This window comes from Schistocerca cancellata, chromosome 3 (assembly GCF_023864275.1).
Source record: "Schistocerca cancellata isolate TAMUIC-IGC-003103 chromosome 3, iqSchCanc2.1, whole genome shotgun sequence".
NCBI classification, from domain to species: domain Eukaryota; kingdom Metazoa; phylum Arthropoda; class Insecta; order Orthoptera; family Acrididae; genus Schistocerca; species Schistocerca cancellata.
The window spans coordinates 873,958,641-873,982,335 of NC_064628.1; the positions used below are offsets into that span (position 1 = coordinate 873,958,641).

Here is a 23,695-nt window from a genome sequence, read left to right on the forward strand (position 1 = left end):
TGTCCTTAGGTTAGTTAGGTTTAAGTAGTTCTAAGTTCTAGGGGACTGATGACCATAGATGTTAAGTCCCATAGTGCTCAGAGCCATTTGAACCATTTTTTTGTAATCTTGCAATATTAACCACTTAAATATGTTACCTAGATAAACGTATTGCCGAAATTTCATTAATCTACACTAATTATTTTTTGATGTTGCGATTTTTTTTTCGACAAAATATTTGTGTGCTTCTTTATGACGTATTTGTTTACATAGAAGCGTATCGTGAAACGAACAATGGAATCAAGGCGTATAATTCATGTAATTCGATGTCGAAAGAGAACACTGCTTCCAGATATGTGTAAGGACCACCTGGAATATTACAAAAGATCAGGGCACAACTGAACCACTTCCTTCAGGACAACGACATCGCTCGAGTAGAGTGGCCAGCATGTTCTCCACTCATGAACCTTATCGTACATGCTTGGGATAGATTGAAAAGGCCTGTTTATGGACGACGTGATGCACCACTCTGAGGGATTGACGCCGATCACCGTTGAGGAGTGGAGCAATCTGGCCCAACAGTGCCTTGATGAACTTGTGGATAGTATCCCACGACGAAACGTTAGATTTACCATCACGGTAAAATCACATTCATAGAGTTCGAACTTTTACCAATGCTAAGATTTACCATCGCAAACTGGTAAAAGCTGGATCAAACACCCCCGCCTCAGTCGTGCAGGTACGACCAAGTTTCATTGTTGCCAATTTTATATTCAGTAAGTTTCTTTGCTGGCATTTATGAGTTCTCAGTCCACTCACCGATGCGTAGTTTCAATCATTCTCGAGCATCGTGCGTACGGTCATCTTTGCAACTCTTTAGTGGTGTTTCTTCTGCTGCTTTGCACAAGAATGAGTGATGTTATGCGCAACAGATTTTACGAACTTTTAAGTGACTCAATGGATTTTTATGTAACCGCTAAGCAATATACACTACTGGCCATTAAAATAGCTACACCAAGAAGAAATGCAGATTATAAACGGTTATACATTGGACAAATATATTATACAAGAACTGACATGTGATTACATTTTCACGCAATTTGGGTGCACAGATCCTGAGAAATCAGTACCCAGAACAACCACTTCTGGCCGTAATAACGGCCTTGATACGCCTGGGCATTGAGTCAAACAGAGCTCGGATGGCGTGTACAGGTACAACAGCCCATGCAGCTTCAACACGATACCATAGTTCATCAAGAGTAGTGACTGGCGTATTGTGACGAGCCAGTTGCTCGGCCACCATTGTCCAGACGCTATCAATTGGTGAGAGATCCGGAGAATGTGCTGGCCAGGGCAGAAGTCGAACATTTTCTGTATCCAGAAAGGCCCGTACAGGACCTGAAACATGCGGTCGTGCATTGTCCTGCTGAAATGTAGGGTTTCGCAGGGATCGAATGAATAGAGCCACGGGTCGTAACACATCTGAAATGTAACGTTCCCTGTTCAAAGTGCCGTCAATGCGAACAAGAGGTGACCGAGACGTGTAACCAATGGCACCCCATACCATCACGCCGGGTGATACGCCAGTATCGCGATGACGAATACACGCATCCAATGTGCGTTGACCGCGATGACGCCAAACACGGATCCGACCATCATGATGCTGTAAACAGAACCTGTATTCATCCGAAAAATGACGTTTTGCCATTCGTGCACCCAGGTTCGTCGTTGAGTACACCATCGCAGGCTCTTCCGTCTGTGATGCTGCGTCAAGGGTAACCGCAGCCGTGGTCTTCGAGCTGGTATTCCATGCTGCTGCAAACGTCGTCGAACTGTTCGTGCAGATGGTTGTTGTCTTGCAAACGTACCCATCTGTTGACTCAGGGATCGAGATGTGACTGCACGATCCGTTACAGCCATTCGGATAAGATGCCTTTCATCTCGACTGCTAGTGATACGAGGCCGTTGGGATCCAGCACGGCGTTCCGTATTACCCTCCTGAACCCACCGATTCCATATTCTGCTAACAGTCATTGGAACTCGACCGACGCGAGCACCAGTGTCGCGATACGATAAACGGCAATCGCGGTAGGCTACAATCCGACCTTTATCAAAGTCGGAAACTTGATGATACACATTTCTCCTCCTTACACGAGGCATCACAACAATGTTCCACCGCCGACCAGTGTGGCCTTTCGGTTCTAGGCGCAACAGTCTGGAACCGCGTGACCGCTTCGGTCGCAGGTTCGAATCCTGCGTCGGGCATGGATGTGTATTTTTTTGAATGTTCCACCAGGCAACGCCGGTCAACTGCTGTTTGTGCATGAGAAATCGGTTGGCAACTTTTCTCATGTCAGCACGTTGTAGGTGTCACCACAGGCGCCAACCTTGTGTGAATGCTCTGAAAAGCTAATCATTTGCATATCACAGCATCTTCTTCCTGTCGGGTAAATTTCGCGTCTGTAGCACGTCTTCGCGGTGTACCAATTTTAATGGCCAGTAGTGTATCTTACACGTCCTGCCTGGTTCTCCCACTATTTCAATATTTCTGAAGCAGTATCGCCTACTCCAACTACCTTGTCTCCACTTAGGTTTATTAATAAAGACGAGTAAATACCTCTACCCAAGATGGCAGTAATATGATTTGCTGCGATTCGTGCTCCTTTTTGAAGACGTCGGAGCAGGTCTGGCGTGATGGGCAGAGCCCCCGCTGAAGGGACTCCGGCGCCCAGAGTGGGGCCATATCGCAGGAGAGAGATGCCGCGCCCGGCCAAAGGCGGGGCTGCCTCGCCAAGAGGCAAAGCGTGCCCCGCCGGGTGGCCGGGAACTCCCCCCGTCCCTCTGAACACCGCTCGGCTCCTCCTCGGTATACATTTGCATTAGCGGTAATTAAGTTAGGAAAGAAAGCCGTCCCAGCTCATCCGAAAGCTCTTAGGGCCGGCAGCAGGTAAAAATCTCATTACGGGCCGCTCTCAGACGCGCTAACGCCGCCCCGTCCGCTGCTCTGCACGCTTTAATGGCCGGCTACTTGCAGAACGCGACCCGCCTCCTGCATAAGATACGCCGCTATGCGTACGTGCGCCACGCACAGAAACGGACAAGTTGGGAAAACGCCGGTGTGTGCGATCCGGAAGTTTCACCGCGGTAATTCACAAATAAGATGTGCTCACGAGAAAGCTTTGCTGAGGTCGCAAAACTTCCCTCGTACACTGTCTCACTTCAGCTTTTGTGTTTTCGGGTTTTCTTACGAGCTAACTTAACGCAAGGCGGCAGAAAGGTATCGGCTCGTTACGTGTCTAACGTCTCAGAATGGATTAGCAACTACAGCCGGACGCATAAAAGAAGATCAACACCAACAATACATTTGGCGTCTGCCTCGAACTGATGATAGATCATCGTTGTATTTTTCTGGTACTAGATGTTATATTGACCTTTACATGAATAAATTAGCAAAGAATTTAACTCGAATAAAATACAAGATCGACAAGAAAATTTCTAGTCCAACTATTACGCAGTGAACGATACATAACGCAATGGTTCAGCATAGACAAAAGGCTTAAGCCAGTAATATTTAATGTTAATAAGAAACAGCATGCTGAAGGAAGTAAGCTCATCAGAGGAACAAAAAAATGTTCAAATGTGTGTGTAATCTTATGGAACTGCTAAGGTCATCAGTCCCTAAAGCTTACACACTACCTAACCTAATTTATCCTAAGGACAAACACACACACCAATGCCCGAAGGAGGACTCGAACCTCCGCCGGGACCAGCCGCACAGTCCATTACTGCAGCGCCTAAGACCGCTCGGCTAATCCCGCGCGGCCAGAGGAACACTGAGACACCTTATCGTGAGGGAGACGAAAATTTCGCGAAACAGACAACGCGAAATTGGTGTTTTTTAGCGCGATTATTACGAAATATTGTGAACTTTGTCATTCTCCCGCATTAAAAATATACTAAATCTGAGGTCGACAGTACAGCAGTATTTGTAATTCATAGTCACTAAATGGTGAAATTCATTTTGCCTTCATTTTCCTACAGGCTGAGGCTCACGTATTCGTATAATCTTAAAATTAAGATTAATTTCCCACGTAACCAACTGTGAAATGATGTGATAAATAGCACCGAGAGTGTCCAAAAATTAACACCAAAATTTGGCACAAATTACAGCGAATTTGGTAAAAGAATCACTGAATCTGGCAAAAAGCAAGACACAATCTGGTAATACAGTAACACAGAATCTGGCCCAAAACAGAACGGAAAGTGGGACCAAAAAATAGCCCCGAAATTGGAGAAAATAAACACCGAAGAGGGAAAAAACGTAACACTGTAATGAAAAAAAACAGCGACATTGACAAAAGACCAACTTTGTCAAAAATAGCACATAAATTGACAAAAAATTTACACTAAATTCGTAAAACATAAAATCAAAATAGACAAAAGTAACACCGAAGGTCAAAATAGGCAAAAATAACACCAAACTAGCCAAAAAACACCGAACATGGCCAAAAATAACACCGAATTTGTTGCGAAAACATCACTAAATTTAGCAAGTAACAACGAAATTGGAAAAAAAACAAGGTCATTAAGAAACAACGAAACTGACAACAAAATAGTACTGAATTTAGCAAAAGTAGCACAAAAATTGGCTAAAAACCACCCAAAATCGGCAAAAAGTGAAGCCGAATTAGGCAAAATATAACGACGTGTTTGGGCATAAAATACGACGACTTTTTCCTGTCCCTACCTATCGCACATCGATAGGCCCCCTAAATCACACTGTTTTAACTCTATAATAAATGTTTATGGCTATCTGGAACAAAAGGTGAATCGTAGTAGCAATAATCGACTTCAACTGTATATGGTATACCTGAAGAACCATGTGGCTCTCTTCCTCGCCGAATTGGAGCCGTTATGAAGGCTAGAGGTGGTGTGGCGCACGATATCCCTTAGGAGTATGGTTATACTCCACACAGCGACAACATATCCCCTAAAACAGAGCTGTCGCCAGCCTTCAACTGCGAACAGCAAAGGGCTACCACAACACTGACTGAAGACCATAGTTAACTGCCTAGCGGTGCGGCAACAGTGAAGCGTTGCCACAGAAACATAAACAAAATGGCGTTACATGGTTGGTCTTGGGAGACGAGCGAATAACCCGCTCCAAGCCCACTTTAACTGTCAGGGGTCTTCTCTTGCCCTAGGACTGCAGGTGTTTCTCTGTATCAGTTTAAGTACGAGTTGACAGCTCTTAAAACATCTACATCTACATCCATACTCCGCAAGCCACCTGACGGTGTGTGGCGGAGGGTACCTTGAGTACCTCTATCGGTTCTCCCTTCTATTCCAGTCTCGTATTCTTCGTGGAAAGAAGGATTGTCGGTATGCCTCTGTGTGGGCTCTAATCTCTCTGATTTTATACTCATGGTCTCTTCGCGAGATATACGTAGGAGGGAGCAATATACTGCTTGACTCTTCGATGAAGGTATGTTCTCGAAACTTTGACAAAAGCCCGTACCGAGCTATTGAGCGTCTCTCCTGCAGAGTCTTCCACTGGACTTTATCTATCATCTCCGTAACTAAATGATCCTGTAACGAAGCGCGCTGCTCTCCGTTGGATCTTCTCTATGTCTTGTATCAACCCTATCTGGTACGGATCCCACACTGCTGAGCAGTATTTAAGCAGTGGGCGAACAAGCGTACTGTAACCTACTTCCTTTGTTTTCGGATTGCATTTCCTTAGGATTCTTCCAATGAATCTCAGTCTGGCATCTGCTGTACCGACAATCAACATTATATGATCATTCCATTTTAAATCACTCCTAATGCGTACTCCCAGATAATTTATGGTATTAATTGCTTCCAGTTGCTGACCTGCTATTTTGTAGCTAAATGATAAAGGATCTATCTTTCTGTGTATTCGCAGCACATTACACTTGTCTACATTGAGATTCAATTGCCATTCCCTGCACCATGCGTCAATTCGCTGCAGGCAGCGCTTAACGCTTCTTATTCTCTCTCCAATTAGTGAAAAACTCCCTTGCTATACAATAGGCTATCCCCGCAACGGTGAGCATAACATGTCATGTAAGAGTGTGCTGCATCAGCAAGCACACGCCACATCTATTGCCTACTGGTGGTCCTCTCGATGTGGTAGCTAGGCGCTTGTTTGAGGTGGATGTGCATAAGGAATGCTTCGACGAATGTATTACGTTTGAAAGAGGTGACGCACGGTCCGATAATCGATTTAATTGACAGTAATTGTTTGCCACTCATTCACTCCTGATTAACAGAGACGTAACAACGCGCAGAGAGACGTTACACTGTTTCGTGGACTATGCCCTTGGTAAAGATTTGGGAAAACGACCGAGTAGCTAAAACTACCCCACATACTTTGGCCGTTTAAAACACACAATTTCTTGTCTGTGTGTGTTGCTTGGTGGGTAACTGGGTAAGAACCATATCACAAATTAATGGGTCTGAGGGTTTATCTATAGTCAGTGTACCATTCATCAGTCATTTATCGCTCCCTTGACCACTGAAAATGATTTGTAAATGTGAAAAATGCACAGCTGCACCACCGTTCGGAGTACATCAATTTAATATTTGGTCTTTTCCCAGGGAACCACTACCCTGTTCAAACGAACCTCGTAGTTGAAAACACCTTTGTTTTTAAATGTATGTAGTTGTAATGGTTTTATGAAACACGTTCCTGAAGAAGGCACACGTGTTTCCGAACACAGCATTCGTCGCATTCTGCTTTGGATGTTGCATCAGTATCAAGCTGGGCATAGCATTAAGGGGTGTGAAATGCTGTTACATACTTTTGCTAGTGCGTGCAGATTCCGTCAGCTGCGGAATCCAGTTGACGAAATCGTAACTGTTCCAGACCTATATTTTCAACTCTGTGTCCTGTTGCACAGTGGATGCACAGAGCACTGCACACAGCAGGGGGTAATAACATCAAGAGGAATTAATAAAATGCCAAGTGAGCCAACGCGTCCCAACCCGAAATAAACAACGCTACGTCATTTATGTAATAAACTTCGTGTGTTCTAGTTTGATGAGTCTTCTCCCACAAAAATCAAAGAACCTACAGTTACGGCCGGACGAAAGTAGTTTCGTCTGGTCACAACACTAACCTTCCTTTTTTTATTTTTACTGCGCTTATTTAGAAACATAGCCACGGACAGCACAACGGTGTGCTGAGAATACATGAGGACCCCGTCGAAATTTCAGACATGAAATGTGTAGCTGCATGGAAAACAGGAAATAAAAGCAGGGGAAGTACGTTATGAGACGGGGCAGAGCAAAGAAAACGTCGTACGGATGGAAATGAAACTGAAATATAGGCGGAGTAATGCAAAGAAGTGGATGTCCTCCACAGCGTAGACCTTTGCCAGTATAGCCAGATATATTAGGACGGCCTGGAGCACCTAGAAGGATTGCTGAGTGGGCCGTCTCCCGCTCTTTACAGCCGTTATCGACACGCGGCGGGTCGCCCAGATAGCGAGTCCATTCGTCATACCCAGGGCGCCCTTCTCTCTTCTCTCTTCTCTCTCTCTATCTCTCTCTCTTGCTCTCTCTTGCTCTCCCTCTTCCTCGTTTCGCGAAACCTTCGATGACACATAGTCGATAGAGCTTAAAAGGCATTTTTAATATAAAAATCAATGTTGTACCGATGGCGTGTTGGCCTGACGGAGAGGCTATTTTGCGAGCTTACTTATTCATAACGGAGGCGATCTATCAAGGGGGAGTCAGAAACAAAGTGAGCCGAGAGGCGCCTTGAAGGGCCTTTCATCATGGTGCAGTGCGCGCCCTCTGCGCTACGTGCCCAGGTGCGGGCCGAACTGAATTACGCTGGGGCTCCAGCCGAAGCCGTGTCCCCCCGGGAGATCGCAGCGCGCTCTCCAAAATTCCAAACGCGGCGCAATAAGTGCTCTGGAACCCCTGTGCCCTTCAATAAACGTTATCGTGAAACGAGAAACATCAACCTACACAGGTGGTTGTGTAGTATGTGCAACAAACTGGTGTGGCAATCACGATGCTAGGAGGGTCAAGGTCATTACAGCACTGGCAATTAGTGACAATTTCAAATGGTACTAAAAATTGGAAAAAAATATTCGAGCTCTATTTTTAGTCTGCTCCGTGATGAAGTAACAGTGCACTGTACAAGCGCTACTCGCAGTCATCCACACGCGACAGATACACTCTTCACACTTCGTAAAGGTCGGAGGAAGGCAACTGTAAACCTCCACTAGCACCTTACCAAGAGTGGCGGTGCACGGTTACTGCATCTCCTCCCTCTACGCTCAATCCATAAGTAAGAGACTATCTATTACTATATATGTCGGAGTACTTCCGCGCCGGCCGAGGTGGCCGAGCGGTTCTAGGCGCTTCAGTCTGGAACCGCGCAACCGCTACGGTCGCAGGTTCGAATCCTGCCTCGGGCATGGATGTGCGTGATGTCCTTACGTTTGTTAGGTTTAAGTAGTTCTAAGTTCTAGGCGACTGATGGCCTCAGATGTTAAGTCCCACAATGCTCAGAGCCATTTGAACCATTTTTGATTTGGAGTACTTCCTAAAATAAAAATCTTGTCACTCGCTACGAAGAGAAACTAATGCTACAAGAAATTTTCAAGCAAAATACTTTTTTATTTTAATTTGTGGAAAAAGCAAGAAGCACAAATGTATCCGGGCTGAAAAATCGTGTACAGTCGCGCCATATATATTTGTTCGTGAGATTTTGCGAAATCCAAGCTTGGCCCAGATAAACCACAGGTCTACTGTTCTCCGTAAGTAATAACTAATAAACATATAGGCGGCAGTCTAGCTCCGCTCCGTTCCCTAAGCGGTATAGGTCCACGGCTAAATTTTCTGGCCTTCAAACCGAAGTCTGTCAGGAGGCGAAGAACGAACGTTTCCGAGCCTTCACACTCAATTTTATGTTACAGTTGGGAACGGATGTTAGAGACCCGTACGATACTCTCCCCCACTGTATTACTATAACTCAGTCCTGTGGACCAATTCTTTGTTAAAATCGACCGTCTGAGTAAGTCTAGGTTCCCGCTGACATGCCTCGGCTGGCGAATGGAAGACAGCACTCACTCTTGCAGTTCTTGAAGATGTTATAATGCCGCTAACACGTTGTATCGTCTTTTCTACACCACATGCTTCTGTCGTCGGTTTTTGTGCTTGGGAAATGTTATCGCTCAGTCTAGCTTCTTCTCACGAGCAAGTTTATTTTATTACAAATCCAGTCACGGATCACAAATGTTTATCAAACAAGTTCTTAATTTCACATGCGAGAAGGTGCAGCATACTACAAATATCGTATTCATTACGTAAACTGATGGTGCAGTCATAACATTAACAACACAAGCTCGTTATAAAGTTAAAATTTTAAGTATGCAGAACAATTTTTATAGTACTCAGAATATTTGCGACTTTATATCTATAACGAACGACGTTTGTCGTATATTTTATCCACTCGGGTCTGAAGACGATCATCATTGAGCGAAATTAATCTCTGGTCTGTGATTGGAATTATAACAAATAACTACACTGGTCTCCAAAATTGAAACAACAAGCTGCTATTTTCCCGTCTTGTATCTAATTCACGATGTAATCATACAGACCCACTGCGTCGACAGCCATAGGCGGTGCATTATGGCACAGAGAAGACGCCTACCAGACTCGCTGCAGTGAAAGGCCATAGGAAGAATGGGTGCAAGACAGTCTTAACCTGATGTAGCCCAATGGCTTAATGTGGGTCGTTCTGATGTTTCTCGGATGTGGCCACAGATTACAGAGACCGAAACAGTATTCCGAAGACCAGGACAGGGCTGACCACTTGTGACATCAGAAAGAGAGGACCGTTATTTGGGTGTAAGAGCACGATGGTATCGCCTTAGAACTGCACGGCAACTCGTATCTGACCTCGCAGCATCCACTAGTGTTGTATCGAGGCAAGAGGCAGACGGTGTACAGAAGGCTTTTGCAGAGTGTCCTCCATTGTCACAGACCTGCTGTATGCGTACCTCTCACGCGCCTTCTCAGAAAGGAACGTCTAGAGTGAAGTCGTCAACATGCCACCTGGGTGGTCGAGCAGTGAGACAACATTATTTTGACAGATGAGTCCCGATTTTGTCTGGAGAGAAATTCTCGACGAATTCACGTCTGGAGGGAACGTGAAACACGATTTCGGGAGCCAAACGATGTGGATAGAGACCGATACCGTGGAGGATCCTTAACTGTGTCGCAATCGGAAGGACGACGGTTCAATCCCGCGTCCGGCCATCCTGATTTAGGTTTTCCGTGATTTCCCTAAATCACTCCAGGCAAATGCCGGGATGGTTCCTCTGAAAGGGCACGGCCGCCTTCCTTCCCCATCCTTCCCTAATCCGATGAGACCGATGACCACGCTGTCTGGTCTCCTTCCCCAAACCAACCAACCAACCTTAACTGTGTGGGTAGGGATTATGTTGTGCACACCAACGCCTCTTCATGATATTGTACAGGCAAGATTTAACTGGTGTCAAGTATGGTGACGATATCTTGGGACCTCATGTGAGGTTGTTGCGAGGTGCTGTGGGCCGAGACTTCCTTTCGTTGGACGATAATGCTCGACCTCATACAGCAGGGGTGGTCGATGTCTTCTTGGAAGATACTGCACGTATGGCGTGGCTTGCTAGTTCTCCCACGTTGAATTACATAAGAGCATGTCTGGGATGCACTACTGACAAGGGTTGCATCACATCAGCATCCACTAGCCACTCTGCAACACTTGAGAACAGCTCTGGAGGAGGAACGCTCGATACTGCCTCAACGTGAGATTCATGACATCATACACAGCATGCCCCGTCCTTCCCAGGCATGTATTGCTGCCAGATGTGGGCACACCCCATGAGCACATTAACCAGTTGCTGGAATGTCTGTGCAAATTCGATAAGTTGGAAAAGAAGAAGAATATTTTCGTCTAATTTTATGCACGTTGCAGTTATTTACGTTCTGAATTCTTAACATTGTTTCTACTTTACTATCACCTTTTCATATTGTTGATGACACCTTCGTTATTTGGTTACATGGGGAGGAAAAGCTACGAAATTTCCACAAACACCTCGACCAGCAGCACAGCAGAATCCAATTAATTACGGAGACAGAAAAGAGTGTGGTTCTGCCTTTAATTGGCAGAAAGCCTGACAGTAAACTGGGCCAAAGAGTATATAGGAAGCCAACCAGTACTGACAGGTGCCTACATGCCTCCTCTCATCATCAACCTACGTAGAAGAAATCCGCCCTGCACACTTTAACCAAGAGGGATCACAGGACCAGCGATAAGGAACATCAAAAGGGTGAACTACAAAACCTCAAGTTCATTTTTGGTACCAGTGGTTATGGGATGAAACTAATAGATAAAACTATGGCGACAAAGAATGGAGGCAATAGAAGAGAGCAGTAGGAAGCACAAAACATCGCTCTATTACCATATGTTCAACGTGTCAGTGAACGGGTGGTCAAAATTATCTGCTGAGCAGACGTCCAGCCGATTTTCCGAAACAGCAACAGGATAAAAGATATTCTTTGTGCAACGAAAGATACAGTTGACAAACTCATGCTACTGGAGTTTACGACATCAGGTGCGAACGTGGATTAGTGTATGTAGGAGACACGAGGCGACCCATCAGCACACGGATATCTGAACACGAAAAATCTATCCGACTGAGTCAACACACCAAGGCAGCGGTGGCACAACACCAGGATGAGTGCGGCAAACGGAAACCACGTGTGTACGTGTGTACCTCACCCCTCATGGTACTGTACATGTCAGTGAAAAAGACCAACAAAAAGGTGTTAGCATGTAGACGTAATGTGCTGTTCCAGTCTCTCCTGTACCTAAGGTCCATCACCATTCCCTTTGGATCCCTACGTAATTCGGTGCTCTCCGACACACACGATCGAACAGCCGAAGAGTGGTACTCAAGCGTCAACTTTAGGTTACAATATCTCCGGATGTAATTAACATTTTACAATGCAACAAACGGCAATGATTACGTATTTGTTTATATGTTTAGATGTGCTAACAAAACTAACGGGGTTCCATTTAAAAAAACGTAGGTTTGTGTTAAAAAACATAATTCCGTGCATTTTTTTATGGTTTGTATTAACCAACTACACTAGCCCCTCTCCTCACGTTCGGTCTGTGGAATCGATTCGTCAGTATTTGATGTGGTTTACAAAATATATCCAGCGGTCACGTTAGGTGACTCACCCTGTATATAGTTAAAGGCTACCCAGCCTTCGTCTGTGCGAATGCGCACAGGTTGCCCGAACTGTTACGGGAATCGCCAAAGCGTGCGCGAGTAATGAGTGGGTGGGCAAATGTCTATAAGGTACACAATACATATGTAGAATTGTGGACAGTTGGGAATGTGAGTTTCACGGGAAGCGTGCAAGGGATAAGTCCTTCCAGTCGCGCTATTCAGCTGTGACCTCGGTGGCTCAGATGGATAGAGCGTCTGCCATGTAAGCAGGAGATCCCGAGTTCGAGTCCCGGTCGGGGCACACATTTTCAGCTGTCCACATCGAAGTATATCAACAACACCTGTCGGCAGCTGAGGTTGTCAGTTAGTCATCATTTAGGCCCGTAATTTCCGTCAACGATGACCATCTTCAGACCTGAGTAGATGCAGCATATATAGATGGCACAGACATAATACCAGAAATACAAGCTCCACTAATAAGCTACTGTTTTAAATATTCAGTACAAGTATTATAGTACTCAAAATTGTGATTTACGACTGTACCATCTATATATGTAATTATCCGATATTTGTAGTACACTGCATCTACTCGGGTGTGAAGACGGTCATCACTGAGCAAAATTAATGTGTGGTCTGTGATTGGACTTATAATAAATAACTGTTTTCTAGATGACTGGAATATCGGAACGTGTGGATGAGCATGTTTGGTGAAAAAGTTAAAGGCGTTATTTATTTAGTATGTTTTCTGAAAGTGCATTCGATCCCTGCATACACTAAGAAGACGTGGGTTAGTAACTATGCTATGCACAGAACACCGTTCTTTAGCGCCACACACAAATATCTGTACAGCAGAACGAGTTCACGGAAAAAAGCGGAACGAGTCACACGGAAGTGTCGCACTGTGACGACTGATCAGCCGGTACCTGACACAGCGTTAGTGAAGGGCTAGGGGCGACGAGAGACCGACAGCCCAACTTTGAGCCGCCTAGCTTCGTGACGGCGACTACAGCTTTCGCACTATGAAATAAATTCTTCGAAATAATTTATAAAGAAGGCAGTATTGTATACTGCTCTGAAAGACTGGCCTTGTATTCAGTGACATAGAGGCTCTAATCACCATCCAGTCGTCTTGATTCAGATTACCTAAGGTTTCCCCAAATTACGGCTCCTAATGTAAAGACGGGGCCGACTACGTGCCCCCATCCTTTCCAAACTACCCTGCAGCTATGTAAATCCCTGTATATATGAATAAGGTTTCTTGTACTGAGAGTACGATACGCTCAACATCCCTTTAAAAGGGTTCCACAGATGAACAAAACTAGTACTACTACGCTGTAATCCCAGGGTTACCAAAGCCGTTTCAAGTCGTACAGTTCTTGACTGACAGAACCACGGAGTTTTTAACATGGGAATGCTCGCCAGAAATAAAGCTCATTTCTGCCGCGCTTCCCGCTCCATACAGTCCACATAAACAACCAGTCGAACAGTTTGAACAATGAAATCTGATTACCGTTGACGACAACCACGCCTACAATTTCGGTCTTTGATCATTTTCAAGCAAAATATTGCGACCGCAGAGTGTACGCATAAAATTATAGTACTTCTCTGATGTACTGTCATCTCAAATGGCGGTTACATTTCGGAAACGCATGTTACATTTCGTCGTTCCACACGAGTCAAAATCCAAAAATATCAATGTACAACGAGTCATGGTCACATGGTTCATTGATGTTTTCATTTCACTGTTGTTTACATTCCCTCCCCTAGGCGTGGAAGAGCCGCCGGCGCCCTTCACATTTTTAATAAAGTAGGCGAAAAGAGATTGGCCACGAGTAAGAAGGACTCACGCTCTGACGGTTCAGTAGAAACTTAATTGTGTATATAAATAGCAGTTCAACCATGCAGGGAATCGAGGATCTAGACGATTTTTGCATGTTAGCGACATTGTTTTGGCATTATACAGGTCCCGGAAATTCGAAGACTTTCGAAAATGTTTTAATGTTAAGTCTGAAGCCGGATAAAAAAGACAGAAGAAATATTTTTTTCGTGTGATACAATTACAAATTTACAATTTTCTGATTTCTTTAATTTTACTGTGAAACTTTGCTTCATGTTAAATATGTCGCGTTTCTAGACCAACACGAATTACCCTATAGGTTATCATGAGTCAGCTTGCGAGTATCAAAACACGTGACGCAAATGGCCGTATATTTTACTACACTGACTTACAAGCTCAAGTTTTTTACACCGCCAAGGGACTGTAGATTTTAGCATGCGACATAAATTTAAGTTCGATACATCTACTCGTTCCTGAGAAACATGGTTTTTAACTGTCGAACAGACAAAAGACCGGAACCCGAAAACCACTGACTTGGCTAAAAAACGATTATTTTAGTTCTATAACCTGGTGATACGTATGGCTTGAAATTGAAAGCATGGTGTTGTGCATCTCCATAGGCTGTGTATATAACTGAAAGAATGTGTTATGAGGTAGGCGAAAACGAGAACGTGCGTAATAAAAGTGGCGAACACTGCACGCATAAAATCTATAGTGTCCTTCATACAAATAACAGCAAACACTGGACCTATTTTCCATCCGATAGTGATGACTGGGTGTTGTGTGATGACCTTAGGTTAGTTAGGTTTAAACAGTTTTAAGTTCTAGGGGACTGATGACCACAGATGTTAAGTCCCATAGTGCTCAGAGCCATTTGAAATCCATCCGATAGTAAATGACGGTGTTGGTTAGTCAAAGACCATATTCTGTCTCCACTGTTAGAGAACATATGCTACAGAGAATACATTCGCTGAATATTTTGACAACTTACAATTTTAGTCTAGTTCTCAGAAATAGTTAAGTCAGCGTACTGTATTCCAGTGCAACTACGTAATTCCGGGAAAGGAACGGGTAATTTATTAGGCATGCTATCAGATAGCAGAATACAAGTCCCTACAATTAAAAGACCTTACCACAGCTACAGAGCTCGCAACTTACAGCAAACCTGACACTAATGACAGCCTATACAGCGTCGCCCTTGCATAAACTGTAACAGAAAATTTATGCAAGAGGAACGTTGTATAGAGCGTCGTTACTGCCAGGTCTTTTCATGCCAGTTAAAACTTTTATATGACTGTGAACCTCACGCAAGGAATGATAATCAGATAGTCACTGAATATAATGTACTTCAAATATGGATAAACAAAATACAATGTTCACTTGTAGGACGATTAACTCTTCACGTTGTTCACGACACAAAGGTTGGTTTCAACGCCACAAGTGCTACACCACACATGGTCCGCCTTTGAATTATCTTACTCTTTCTGTCATGGGGGGTCTACAGCTTAACACGGACTCCAAACCACGAGTCGATTAAATCAGGGATAATATTAGGCAGCCAAAGGAAACTGGGACGGACAGAGAAAGTCAGCTGCTGGAAGGGCAAACTGACAGCGTAGATTTATTGTCAAAATTCTAGGGAGGTATAGCGCAGATGAGTAGGAAGTCGCGCTCACGATAATTGTGCATCCTATTAGTGAGTAATGCTCAGGTATTTAGAATCCTCATCATGTCTAACCAATTTAGTAAGCTGAAGATACTCAGAAGAGTTTGGCATGTTTAACCGTTTTGTTTACCCAGCACGAAAACGTTACGTATATGCTCGAATTATTCTTTGGAATCCACAGAACAAATTGCATCGCAAACACTTTACGCCCTCCGCTAGACGTAAGTGAAGAACGAAAAATTATCTCTATACCTAAACTGCTTGGCTAGTTCGTAACGGACGAATACTAGAGGCCAGACGGTGACGTGAACCAATCGACCATGATGTTGAATCAACTCCTACAACGATCTCTGTGCACAACAAGAATGTTTACAAACAAGTTGACCATAGACATATTTGGAGCCCAGTTACTTTCCACATACTAACTTAGGGAAAGCAGTGTAATGACTACTCCATTAACGATATAAATGCTCATTCGTTTTACGGTTGTGGTACCTCCATATAATCGACCACAAAGCCTGAGGTTTACTGTTTCGAATGGAGTAAAATAAATATTTCGATGCAAGCACAAATGTTTGCGGACCAGCTGTGTTTCCGGCGAAACAATGAGCAGCACTGCAGCTACCTCGGGAGCATTTACTTCAACAATTTGTTTGCCGTTCCATTTGAAATATTAGGCTCAATGCGATTTATTATCCGCAGGCGCACAAGGGCTAAAACAACGGGCTCCTTTCAAAATTCGGAGCGCATAAACATTTACTGCTATTCATTCAATAAATTCCTGCGCAGATATAGCTAATAATAATGCTGCAAATTTTAGTAAACTGTGTTCTCGTTAACGCAGAAACATAAAAGCATCGTTTTTCCCCGTATAACCGTATAATTTGCAGGCGGCGAGCGGTAACGTGCGAACTACTTATGCCTCACAGATCGGCAGCAAAATACGTGATTGGCTCTCCAGATGACACAGATAGCTTTCAGGATACCGTGGCATCGGAGATTAGAAATCACAAGTGCAGTTTTACAACTGTGTGCGTAAAATACACACACACACACACACACACACACACACACACACACACACAAATACTACGGTCGTGGCAATTAATTAGCACTTGATTAACAAGGATATGAGTATTTTGAGAAGCTCCAGTACAACATGCAGAGCCTGCACTGCACGACAAAAAAAAATTTCAGATTCGCTTTCCTCACTTTTTTCTTTAAGGGCTGACAGAAAAAATTGTAAAATTGGGGATGGTCTGCGAGTAAAACGAACAAGATAAGTTTGTGAATGTTAGAAGTGTTTTTAGTATGAAAGTGACGGAAAACATATAAGGTCTGTCCAGCTTCAAGAAAATTAACCCTTTGCATACATGCGGTGTCCGTAACTTTCCCATCAGATTTCACTCCCTTTGCTTTCTTTCCTTCATGGCGAATCGAAATGGTGCTTTCCAAAATTTTGGCATTACGATTCACGAAAAGCACGTATGTGCCGCATGTCATAATGCTGTAGTATCTCAATTTCTAGACCGCATCTGTGTGATTCTTCCTGCGCCTATTGTCTACGGCAGGAATGGTTTCTGGGGCAAGAGGTTTTCTTCAGCCGAGAGCTGATAGGTCGGTCTTTCCCTAATCCTCATAAATGGATCGGCTGGCTTAAAGGGGAAGCAATTTTCCCTATGACTACCCGTGTTTCCAGCACCTGCTGCGGAAAAAGTCCTGTCAGCAGACACCATCTTACAGAAGCATTATAAACAGGAACAGGAAATGTGCCTACATTCTGCTCCAGATTCTGAAAGGCTGGAATGCTTAAAAATTAAATGAATTCGTGGAGTGTTTTGAGGGCTCCCGAAATCGAGGAGCCACCCGCAGGCCGTACTCGGAGTGAGGTGTCAAGTCGAGGACCCTCTGCTTTCCTCGGCTAATGTTGTGGGTTAGCAAACGTGGTCTTGTTCGGTAAAGAGAGGCCCCTAGAGCGTCGAGTCATTAGCTAGATGGAGGTGGTGTTGGATAAAAGTGACGAGCTTGCCTCAGGTTAATTCGTGCCAATAAATTTCATTTGTTGCCGTGAACATTTGAGAGTGGCGCTTATGTGTGAATGTTTTTTTATTTATTACGATTGAAATGTATTCCTGTTTTGTTGTTCTGGAGAAAATCGGTAAGAGTGGTTAGCATCCATCAAGAGGCAGTGTACGAGCTACTAGCAGTCTACATATTCCAGTCCAGTTGGCACATTTCGGAATCTTTCGGTTAGTACAGAGTATGCAGCGGAGTACCTTATCTCAAAATTAAATGTCTCGAAAATTACGAACGATAGGCGAGTGCAACAAAAGGCATGTTTATTCTGAACACGGTAAGAATTTTACAGAAAAGTTATACAAAATTTTCGAAATAATTCGAAAAGCAGCTAACAGATGTTCAGCTAGTACAGTATCAGCGTGCCTAATTCAAAATGTTCAAATGTGTGTGAAATCTTATGGGACTTAACTGCTAAGGTCATCAGTCCCTAAGCTTACACACTACTTATCCTAAATTATCCTAAGGACAAACACACACACACACACCCATGCCCGAAGGAGGACTCGAACCTCTGCCGGGACCAGCCGCACAGTCCATGACTGCAGCGCACTAGACCGCTCGGCTATTCCTACGCGGCAGTGCGTAATTAAACTCGTCCTCTGCAACTAACTAGTCTTTAACAATCACATCACAGCTTTTTCGAAATGTCCACGACTCGCATTAAGGAGGTCGCGCAAACGAGCAATGAAATTTGCTATCACATCCCGTAGTGTCTGAACGGAAATTGATTCATACGTCACACACATCACCGATTCACGCTGGTACAGCGTTGCGGGGCTGTTCCCTTAGTGTCTTTCAACGTGTCCCACAAAAGGTACACACAAGGAGTGACACCGGCGAATATGGAGGCCAATCCACACTTGCACCAGCAAATTTGCGATACTCCAATGCAATGACTCTATTCCCGAAGTACTCACCAAGATAGCTAAACATCTGTTCGGAGTGTTGTGGTCTGGTCCCATCTTGTATAAACCAGTCGGTGCCTGGTCGGTCCTCCAACGCTATTGGCGACAAATTGCTCCAAAATTGCAACGTAACGTTTACTAGTGATCGTTTCTCGCATGAAAAAGGGTCAATAATGCCTTTGCTCTATACCGTAGACCAAACAGTAACTTTGGGAGAATACAGTTGTTTCGCTTCACACAAATGGGGATTTTGGGAAGCCCAAAATCGACAGTTTTGCTTTTTCAACACTCACGTGGAACTGTGCTTCATCTGAAAACCAGACACAGACAACATCATACCATTATCAATCTCTGTGAGGATCTGGTTCGCAAAGTTAGCCCTATGTCGCACAGCCGGTACACATATCGTCTGACGGCTTTGGATGTTACATCGAAACATGTGTAGACTCTGTCTTAGCGTTTTATGGGTGTCTGAACGCTTCAGAACAGTCTCTGCTGTTGCCTCGGGCAAACATTCGCCGCTAGACCATCAGCCACGCTACATGTACGTTGAAATTTGGCGAAAAGCTTAAAAGATTGTCGCAACGCGTACTTTTGGAACATTAAATCGTGTCCAAAAACTGTGTCTTGTTGCCGTAAGACTGTGTTCTAACCTGTATATTCTTGTTCCAGAAAATCACGTTGTTCAATGCAATACATATCAACCTCTTCCTTCGGTACGCTAATTCCCTTTCATGTTTGGCTGGAGGAACTGACCACTCTGAGCTGTGGCGCATTATTTACAGGCACTGCGTATTGCGATTACAGTCTCATCAGTTAACAGCTTTTCTAACTATTTCGAAAATTCTGTACAACGTGTGTATATCACTATTACAGCTTTCACATTAACATACCGTTTGTTGCACTCGTCTCAGTTTTCGAGACATTTAATTTTGAAACCTGGGACTCCTTCACCGGACACGCTGTATTTGGACTGTTGTAGAGCATTAATTAATGACTTTGGAGAAGTGAGAAGCTTAATCTTGTCTCGCGAGTGAAAGCAAGACCGCCGGCTCTTACCATACAGCAGTGCGGTGAATTAAGCCAGGCCCGACAGTAAACGTGTCCAATTATATCTGCGGAGCAGTACACCCTTCCCTTCTCTCACACGTTGCACAAAGCCAAGTGTGCGTTGATTGAAGCGACGGCCGCGACTGGGACTTTGTGCGACGCCGCGAAAGCTCAGAAGCAGGGCGAAAGAAACTTAACAGTCCTCATAACAGAATGTTCACTTACATTTCGAAACGTCAGAAGAAAGAGTTGGGTAATGGTTCTTCTCTGAACTTTAGTGGTCTTCGGTCAGTCAGTGCAGAACGTAACTTTTCTACAACGAAAGACCTAAATTATTTCCTGTACTGCACAAGGTCTTATACAGACTTCTGTTGCCATTTCAGCCACACGTCTGCCTTCTGTAATAAAGTAGCCAACTTTTTTTCTCGGTCATTACAGTATAGACATTTCTAAGGCTACCTGTAATAGTAGATCTTGGATGCTGCCGTTCCCAAATTTTAAGTGTTTTAAGTGACCTACTAACAGAGTTGTTGCCCCTGTATCCCTCTAAGTATGCACGCTCAAGTTTGAGGTGGTTTTCAGCAGCAGACTTTTCTTCTGTAACAAGCAATTCAATGACATCCTGCTGTCGAAACGAACATCAATGTCGGCGGTTATGTAAACAGCCTGTCGTCCCTTTGAAACACTCCCGACTAAATTCCGTCGATTGCTAATAACCGAATAGCAGCCTAATTTTAATTCTGATGTGAACGTGACCTGAAATGCTCGTGCTAATCAGATTTAGTTGCTTCGGGAGTCGTTTCTGTTCATCAGTGTTAAACACAACGAAGAGTGGTTTTTACAATAATAAAAAAATCAAGATTTTTGCTCTATTTCATCTATATATTCTGTTTAGACGCAATTAATTTGACGCAGACACTACTTTCGTCTTACGGTTCCGATTATGATTAATTTCATCGCAGGTCAATACTTCGCTAAATGACACAATGGTTAACACTCGTAACCCTGACTGTGATCCAACCAGTCGTCGGCGCGGTTGACGCGAATGCGACCATTCAGCATACTGTGAATTGTTGAACACTTAAGAATATTCCTTCTCAAGTTTCAGTACAATGTTTTACTGATGGTAGACACACGGCGGTGTGGGAGATACTCAGCTGATACGACACCACGTGTTGCTCGCTGGCTTACGGCTCCGCCCAGATTACTGCAACATCCATTCGCATAGCGCTCGAGGCGTTTGACAATTGTTTCTGCCTACCGTGGACCTGTGTGAGATAAAATCTGTTCATCTCACAACTTGATATGTTACACTGAGGTAATGATTGTTAACACAGTGTAATGTCTGTCGATTACGATAATGCAGCCGTATTTACTACATTTTGGCATCGATGTCGCTCAGAGCGTTATTCACAACTTTCAGTAGGACCCCTGTAACAGCAGCGACGTTGTCAACTTATGATTTTTTTTTTCATCCAAATCGTGGTGAGTGTCATTCTCGATGCTTGACTGGTCCAAGAACTGCGATCTCATCGAAGTTATTAATGGGATGTGGCACGCAAATGGGAAAAAAGCTTGGGGAAAGCCTGTGGGGTTCGCGGGCCACACGGAAGAATTTTTATAATTTACAGCCTTCTGCTTTTTGTGGCTTACAACGTTTGTCCATTACGCGCCACCTTGGCCGCGCAGATATTTTCGCAGCGTCACGGGCTGTTTCCAGCGAGAGCTTAGCGATAACACGAGCCGCCCATAACGCGTGTGCACCAGGCATGCGTTCCCACGCAGGGGTTGCCGCCCGGCACAGTCGCCCTGTCAGTGTCGGGCTGCCAGCGAAAACTACGCACTAAACTGTCAGTAGTTCAAAGACAGTGGCAGTTTATTTGCAGATGTCTGAGACAGGAATGCTTCAGAGTACACCGTCAGGTCGACACTGCGATGAGAAAAGGATGGTTCGACCAACATGCCTCTGCAGCCATCGCAGTCGGAGACCAGCTGCAATGGGAGCCCTCGCCTGCAAAGCAGCCAATACGAGCCTCGGTTCCAGTACACGGTCGGCCACAGGAGGTGGCGTTAACGTACCTCACTACCAGAATAAGCGACAACATCCTGGATTACAATACAAGCAACTCCGAACTCTTTGATTAAGTGAGGACATTTTACAGGGTGAAAAGTATTTAAACCGACAAACTCTGGGAGGTTGTAGGAGACATCAAAACAAATATTTTCCCTAATGTCGTTTTTTTTTTCTATGAGGAGCATTTAAACCGGTAGAGGAAGATTTCTCTGGCGGCAAATTAATTAAACAAACAAACACTTTTCCATTCTTTTATGACCAAGAGACAATACATTAACACAATCCAATTTCAAACACAGTAGATTTTCAAAAATGCCTCCATTGACACGTAAACAAAGGCTACACCGTCGGATCATGTTCTGTGTGACACGGGCAAAAACCCCGGGAGTATCCTGAACTGTTCCTGCTGCTGCTCTATCTGTGCAACCAGATCCTCTTCTGATGCAACAGGAGTTGCGTAAACAAGGTTGCGCATCTCTCCCCACACAAAAAAGTACAGAGCGGACAAATCTGGGGATCGAGCAGGCCACGGTACAGGACCACCTCTGCCAGCCCACGTTTCTGAAACCATCGGTCCAGGAATCGACGCACACGACGACTGAAATGTGCCGGCTCTCCGTCATGTTGGAACCACGTGCATTGTCTTGTAGGGAGTGGGACGTCTTCCAGCAATTCTGGCAATGTTCTGGCGAGAAAATTGTAATAGCGCCTGCCATTTAATGGCCTAGGTAGCAGATACGGTCCAGTTAAACAGTCCCCAACAACACCGACCCATACATTAACGAAGAACCGCACTTGATGTGCGCTAGTAACTGTGGCATGCGAATTGTGCATGTTGAAGTCTCCATCACGCCCGAACGTTGCTTCACCGGCAAACAACACAGAGGATGGAAATGTAGGATGCATTTCACACTTTCCAGGTACCACTAAGAAAACTGTGCTCTGGGTCGATAATGTGGATAATCAACGAGTTCCAGGTTGCGGACACGCTGTAAGTGAAATGGACGTAACAATTACTCTCGAAGGACTGTTCGTCTGATTCGCCCCCCTGTTACGTGCAATTGCACGAGTGCTGATTGAAGGATCCCGCTACACATGTTGCAAGACAGCTTCCTCAAATTGCAACGTTCTTACCGTGTGACGGCGTCCCTGTCCAGGTAATCTGCTAAATGACCCGGTCTCACGCAGACGTTGGTAGACAGCAGCAAAGCTCGTATGATGCGGGATACGGCGATAAAGGATATTGTTGTTGATAAATCCGCTGTGCAGCTCGTGCTACGCAGCAACCATATCAGTGTACTCACTCCAGGTGTATCGCTCCATTAGTACACAGAGACAAGGCACTATTACAATAGTGGACAGCAGTTGCCTACAACTGAAGAGCGTAATGCGCCCTCTAAGAACTGAAGATCGTAATACGGCCTCCACCGGTTTAAATAATCCTCATAGAAAAAATGACATTAGGGAAAAATATTTGTTTTGATGTCGCCTACAACTTACCAGAGTTTGTCGGCTTAAATACTTTTCACCCTGTATAATGTTGACGATGATCTTGCGTCGGGTAGGGAAGTTAGGTTCAGTTTACCTCACGGTGCTATTCGAGAGACGATGGCAAAGCGAACACATCATGGCGTATTTTACGGACTACAAGACGCACTTCTGTCACCGAAAAATTGCAAATAAAATTCATGTATGTGTTATACTCGAAATTAATATAAAAATGTATAGTGTTTGATGTAAAATTCACACCCGTCTTAAAATGGCCACATATTCGATGCCGCGTGTTCTGGCAATATTGGATTCAACTGGCAGCACCCACGCACCGATGCGACGGACGTAAGT

General features: G+C 44.4%; 1 long non-coding RNA gene and 1 other non-coding gene across 2 annotated transcripts in view; one reads left to right on the top strand and one right to left on the bottom strand.

The window, feature by feature from the left end:
- Positions 1 to 23,695, bottom strand: part of LOC126175946 (uncharacterized) — a 645,439-nt gene that overhangs the window by 58,106 nt on the left and 563,638 nt on the right. The gene's annotated exons all lie outside the window — the stretch shown is intronic.
- Trnat-ugu (transfer RNA threonine (anticodon UGU)) lies at positions 12,470 to 12,543 on the top strand. The gene has a single exon. It is a non-coding gene; the product is annotated as a tRNA-Thr (tRNA).